This window comes from Phoxinus phoxinus (assembly GCF_949152265.1).
Source record: "Phoxinus phoxinus genome assembly, chromosome: 17".
Lineage (NCBI taxonomy): Eukaryota > Metazoa > Chordata > Actinopteri > Cypriniformes > Leuciscidae > Phoxinus > Phoxinus phoxinus.
In genome coordinates, this window is record NC_136892.1 from 33,128,801 (window position 1) to 33,135,414 (window position 6,614).

The 6,614-nt window shown below is 38.4% G+C and overlaps 1 long non-coding RNA gene across 2 annotated transcripts; it reads left to right on the forward strand.

The window, feature by feature from the left end:
- Window positions 1-2,419: 2,419 nt before the first annotated feature.
- On the forward strand, window positions 2,420-6,335 carry LOC306984853. Of its 2 annotated transcripts, XR_013794664.1 has the most exons (5): window positions 2,420-2,536; window positions 2,688-2,852; window positions 3,896-3,931; window positions 5,571-5,638; window positions 5,769-6,335. It is a non-coding gene; the product is annotated as an uncharacterized lncRNA (long non-coding RNA). The 2 variants fall into 2 exon arrangements; XR_013794665.1 differs by lacking the exon at window positions 5,769-6,335 and having other exon boundaries at window positions 5,571-5,652.
- The last annotated feature ends 279 nt before the right edge of the window (window positions 6,336-6,614 follow it).

Below are 6,614 nucleotides of genomic sequence, written 5' to 3' on the forward strand. Positions count from 1 at the left end.
CGCGCTTTGCTCTTTTAGAGAGAAGGAGAAATCCCCGCAGATGCTGAAGCGACCAGGGAGAGAACACACACACACTGGCAGATCACTGCTCAGATCGCAGGGAATGTGCACTCGCTGGAACTCGCTGTCACACCAACACCTGGAGGGAAGCTCGTCTCGAAGAGGAATAGAGATGATACTCAGGATGGCTTGTGGAGTGAAGGATAAACTTGGCTCCGAAAGCGAAAACATATCTGCATGTTGCCGGCTCACTTCCTTATATACCCACACTGTGGGGCGGAGTTACGCTATGCAAATTCAGCAGACCCATGGCATTTGCTTGCCATTGGCTCGTTTTATTAATATTCGAAGAGGATAGGCTTCTAAGCGAACCCCATTCGTCGTCATTTCGACGTAACTCGAAGTGACTACGAAAGGGAACAAGGAACGAGGAACGAGGAGAGGGAAAATTGGTGACAGTTTTCACAGCACTATTGTATCACACCGTAGGTTACTGATGCTTGTATTCACCGTTTATAATAGGCTTGTTTGAGATGCGCCTTGCCTCGCCTGAAGTGTAGTCGAGAGTAGTCGGCTGCAGTGAGGGGAGGAGTGAAAAAAGCGCAAAAAAAAGTTCTCTCTTCTCACAGTGGATCAGACACCTGTGAGATCAAAGATGGATATCGCGGGATTCACGGGATTGACGCTCGTGCACAGTGTTGCTAATAAACTGGATGTGATTTAAGTTCTGTTGCTTTTATTTGAAAAAAATATATAATGAACAAGACACCCAAAGCACTTATTTAATCACATTCCAAATAGGCCTACGTGTTTATCAATATTTTTTTTTCTTTAATACAGACATGTGTTTCTATATTTTTTAAATAAAAATAACATAATCACATAATCCATATAGAGATCGCACTGTCAGGGAGTTTGGGAATATTCACACATAATTTATACACATAAAACATGATATCAGAGTTTTAAAATCAAACATTTTAAAAGAGAACATTACATCATGGTTGTTTAAACCAATGAGCATCAAGCTGTGTCGTCAGCAAGTCGTTTCCCATCATGCTTTTGATCAGCGCAGTCGGTGGAGAGCAACTGCGCTCGACTGCAGAATCCGACAGGTGTGCCTTGCGCTCGCGAGAGTTTTTTGACATACGTCAGCATGGCATCAGAGCCAGGCAGACCGCACTCGGACACATTTCTAACCGGCATGCATCTTGCGCTGATCACCGGTGATCGGTTCTGCGCAGATTTTGCTCATCTCAAACAAGCCTATACTGTCTGGTATTCACCTTATTCCGCCCCGCCCACTTTTAATACTGTCAAAGCCAGGTGGTCGTTTCTCAGCAGAGTTATGTACAATGGCGCCGGCTCAACGCATGGTGTTCCCGTTTATTTTTCTGTAAATGTGCTGAAAACATTTTTTAGTGGATCTCTAAGGCTGCATTTCATAATTAGGCTACAGTAACAATAATAATGATAATAATAAATAAAAAAACTATATTGTAAAACATGATTAGGATTTAAAATGGCTGTGGTCTATTTTAATATTAACATTCTGCTTTATATTTTGTGAAAAAGAAAGTTCAAAAGCATTTATAAATGAAATATACATTTTTATAACTTGATTCACTTTTTAAAATCACTAAAAAATAAAAAACCTTTAATATTGCCAACCAAGGTAGTAAGGTGACACAAGTGACAAAAAATGGTGTTTGCGGTCTTTAAATAAATACACAAAAAAATATAAAAAATCATTAAGTTGTCATTTATGTGTATTATTCATAAAGTCAAATGGTAATCTAATAACGTGGTCTAAGTTTAAATGTTAGAAAAAGTAATCAATTTTAAGACATTTTGCCAGCCATAACAAAAGTGGACGTTTCTGTAGAATGACCTGCATCTGTGTGACAGCCCGATCTCACGGCAATTCGTATGAATTTTACGAGGTGGCCAATTCGTACCAATTCATACGACCTCACTCGTACGAATTTGTACGTTTTTTGCTAAATCGTACATATTTTACGAGTTGCCAAAATCGAATGAATTCATACGAATGACCTACTCCTGACCCCGCCCCTAAACCTACCCATCACGTGGGTTTAGACAAATCGTACAAATTCGTAGGCTACGAATTAGCCACCTTTTAATCACTCGTACAAATTCGTACGAATTGGTCGTGTGACACTGTGAGACAGATTGACAAGCTCAAAGTTCCAGACGCTTTGCTGCCCTTGCTGCAATGTAAAAGGCTGCAATAGTAATTATACACTTCGATTTACACGGTTATATCTGGAAAATATTATTACCGTTGACTCTATACGAGCTGGCATATTGCCGACAACATCTCGTTTTGAGTTTGACATATCGTGTGGTTCTGTGTGATTTGGACAACTTCAAGTTACGCCCCTCTCTTGCAGTCCGCAGACAGACCCATCTCGAAGTACGAGAGCCAAGGAGACTGGAGAACTTCATTCATAGCAGCAGCAACAGAGATGATAAGAACTGCGCTGGAGATTTCCTCTTTTCAGCTCATCACAAGGTGAATATAACACTTTGTCTTAATTATTTAGTAAAGAGATGTTTATTAATTAATATATTTAAATATGGGCATTTATGTTCGTAGTGAAACTGAAATTTAGCTACAGACATGTACAGCACAAGAATAATTACATTTTCAACTTTTTAAACAGATTATACAAAGGCAGAGTGTAAGTGCACTGGAGAACATCGAGCTTCACAAACTGCAGGATAATAGAGAGAGAGAAAAATGGTGAACAAAAAGTTACGATCTAATGAGCCGAAAAAGACGCTGAGACTAGTCCGAAGAAACAGCATTAATAGCGGCAAACCAAACTGTGAGTATTAATGATTTATATTATTTATTTTATATTTCATCATCAATGGTGTTTAACTTTATCTGAAGTAAAAAGTAAAATCGATTCTAAACTGTGCCTTTTCGTTCACTATACACTTTACAGGAAAGCATATACTGTTCTGTCATACACTGGAACAAAAGAGTAGGCTAATACAAGATTATAATTAGTAACTATAAACTAACAGAACACCCACGCTTATCACCATGACGAGTATTTACTAGTTTCCATATCAACACTATAGCCTAGAGAAAAACAATCTTTGGAAGACATGACTGAACATTTATTTAACCATAGCAAAAAGTAAATTTCTTAATTAAGTTTATTTTTCATATCTGTTTTTTGTGTTTATTTAAAATTAGACAAATCTGGTATTATTTTAATCATACAGGCTATCTGTTATTTAACAGCTGATATGGTTCTTTAATGCTTTGCTGACTAGCAGAACACACTCGCCGGGTTTAAAGCCCAGTTGCACAGGTAACTGCGTTACAATGATCCTCTATTAGAAATATGATATTCTCTATTATATCCCGCATAGCCTTCAAAGAGTATGAATGATGAAACGCATACCCCGACGCGAGGCGACAACATAGTCGGCTTTCATCCGCGCGAGTTCTTTGGCGTCGGTTTGGTGTGTCCCGACTTACTGTAAGAATTCAGAACAAAATAATTGCTGTTTAAAAATACATGTCTATAAAATTCAGCCATACATTTTTTTTTTTTCAAATGTTCAATATTCGTTTAAAGAAATCAAATTCAGAACTAATTTAAAATTCCACATATTCAATTTTGTTAATTACACAATTCAAATTCAAATAATTTTGTCATATTATAAGCGCCATCATTTTTACAGAATCTAAGGTGTAAAATGATTTCCACAACTGCATGCATTTAGCAGATGCTTTCAACTAAAGTGACACTGATTCATGAATCCTTCATTCAGTGGAACCGAATCCATCACGCTCTGCTGTTTGAGCTACACATGAGTGCTATAGTCAGACTTTTGTGGTTTTTATTCCCAGTTTCGGACATTGCAGAGTTTCAGAAGAGCAGACAAGGTGAGAGATTTACAAACCCGATCGCACTAATGCGTCTCTATAGCACGCAGTGTGTTTATCGTGTAATTTATACGCGAAAATGAGTTTTTACGTGCATATGATACGCATGGGTTGGTTAGGGTAGTTTAGTAGTGGTGTGTGCGTGTGTATTATACGTTTGGGTAGAATTAATGGTGTGGGGTGCGTGTGTATTACACGCAATGAAGTGCGTATCAAAGGCACGCGAAAACTGCGTATCGTATGCACGTAAAAACTCATTTTCGCGTATAAATTGCACGATAAACACACTGCGTGCTATAGAGACGTACTTACACAAACATCTAAGGGTTACGCATGTAACCTCTGGTTCCTTTTTGAGGGAACTCAATGCTGTGTGTGTGTGTGTGTGTGTGTGTGTGTGTGTGTGTGTGTGTGTGTGTGTGTGTGTGTGTGTGTGTGTGTATTTGCTGGCTGCAATGGTGGCATACGCTGTGTTTCCTACCAACTGACATTTAGGTGTGTCGAAACACTATTGGGTGAACTGGCAGTGGGCGAGATCACACACACACACACACACCAAAACAAAAACTGACATCCTAACATGGAACACAAGTGTTTTTCGGAGAAACGAGTATGTGAACTCAGCATGTTGCCTAAATATATGCAAACATATTATGGTATTTTTATGCTTTAGTAGAGTAAAAGTTATATACAGGCCCAACTTTTAAAAAATTGGGGAGGACACAACACTGCTGACACAACAGGAAAGTTCGTTTTTCTGAGTTTTACTGACATATAGCCTGACAACATCTCATCTGACAGAGACACGACTGTGCCGTGCTGACTGCGTTATTTATTTATTTTGAAATCAACGCTGTAGCTAAATAGCGGAATTTAATTTATTAAGGTATTCCTCAAGTGGAATGGATGACTGACGGCGCTCTGAAAAGTGAACAGACAGTATGCACTGAATTAGAAACGGTAAAAGTGAGTGGGCCCAAAACCATTTATCTTAAAAAGTGGGTGGGTCTTGTCCCACCCTTATAATCTGACGCACATCTAATTCCTGAGAACACACACCACATAATATCATCTTAGCCACAGACTTCCTGAGCCGACACGATTCATATCGATTTTTAACTGGAAGAATTCGCAGAGCAAGTTTCCAAATCTAAAAATGGGACTTGAGAGCAATGGATCTAACAGGAGAAGAGCAAATAAAAGAAAACTCTCGTCAAACTCCTCCTCATGCTCTGCACACAATCTCCACTATTGATACCCAAACCGTGAAGTGCAGACGCTCGACTCTCGACGAGAGAGAGTCACACAAGAGCAGAACTACACACAGCGAATGCTTCACAACACAATGCTTTCAGCTCCCTCAGATTTCCCTCTGTGCAAACACTTCGATCTCATTCCTCGAGAGAGAATCAAGCAACAACACAGCTCTTATCTTTATTAGTGTGATTTCACGCGTGCTTCAGACACCGGTTCCATGCATCCCCATAGCATCAGCAAAACACAGTATTGAGTTCCCTCAAAAGGCAACTGTATTTATAACTGAGAAATTATACACAAATCTGTTATATAAACAAAGATCACTGTGTTTGTGTTGTACTACTTCTGTTCTGAGAATGTTTTTCTCTCTCTTTTCTCTTAGAAAGCAGCAGTTCTACGAATCTAAGCAGCAAAATATTCTCCATCATCTTCTGTCGTTGATTAAACAATGTAGCCTATATTTTTGCATTATTATTTTTTATAATACAGATTCATGTATTATAAAAAATGCGCTGCTACAGAATATACTAAATGTAAAATCCATTTATAAACATTCATCATATATTCTTCTATCCTTCAGAGCCGGATGTGTCGTCGCCGACACAGATCAGCGAGCTGTATTCATTGTACCGTAACTCTTCAACCGTTTGCACCATCAAAACCATTCAAATTGCCTCTGACAGTAGACAACATGCACTTTTATGGCAATATATGGCTTATTACGGTAATTTCATGCTTTCCGTCAGCAAATGACAGCGGACTTTCTGGCAGAGCGGGAAGGAAGGATTTGAACCGAGAGATACGAAGCGCGGCAGGTTACAGTGTTCTGGATTGCATAAAATAATAAAAGACACGAACAAACACACGGTGACAGAAGTGGTAGACAGCAGAAGAGGGGATTGGGATGATTCTTAATGAAACTTGGGAGGCGGATGCCGTTACTTTTTCACGTATCTTTACATTTGGTGTATTGCATGTGTGTAAGTGCGTGTACGAAAAAAAGTGTCCTAAATGAAAACTGTGCAACTGTGCAATGTCACAAAAAAGACTTGTATAGTTGTATTATACTTCATTTTTCAACTTTAAAGTGTTAGTTTCTTTCGTTTGTGATTTTTCAATTTTTTCTAAATAAAAATCGGAAAATGTATTCTCGTTTTTTTTCTTTTTTTTTGTCTATTTAAATTCTATTTACAAACTCACCACACACAATAATGGTCAATAACTTTAGTTTGTTGAAAGCTAATCTTTTTCTGAAAAAGATGACACCTTGCACATGAAGATAGCACATTGTTTTAGAATTTTACAGTAAAAAAATCTAAATATGCAAGGCAGAAGATGGCGCATTGTGTGCTGGAGAAAATGCTGTATCACTGTTCCTATAATAAAGCTCTTTCTCATTATGCTGTTAGACACTTGACAAAAGTGA